Here is a 325-nt window from a genome sequence, read left to right on the forward strand (position 1 = left end):
TTGGCAAATCATCTTCGAATTGAAGAGGAATACAGGAAACAAGAACAAGTCACTGTTTTTGGTGAAGCCAAAGTACATGTAGTGAAGGAAGGACAGACCACTAAACCTGTCAAAAAGAAGTTCAAACAGATTGCTAATGGTCCAAAATTCAAAAGAAAGTACAAAAGCACATGCTTCCATTGCGGAAAACCAGGACATTTCAAAAAGGAATGTCGATTATTGAAGAGGAAAATTACTTCTTCAAATGGTGCTGCTTCTGACAACTTTGTAGCCATGATTTCAAAAATCAATATGGTTGAAGAAAATGATGATTGGTGGATTGATT

Source organism: Theobroma umbraticum, unplaced genomic scaffold (genome assembly GCF_002168275.2).
Source record: "Theobroma umbraticum cultivar Fairchild unplaced genomic scaffold, ASM216827v3 scaffold_95.0, whole genome shotgun sequence".
NCBI classification, from domain to species: Eukaryota; Viridiplantae; Streptophyta; class Magnoliopsida; order Malvales; family Malvaceae; genus Theobroma; species Theobroma umbraticum.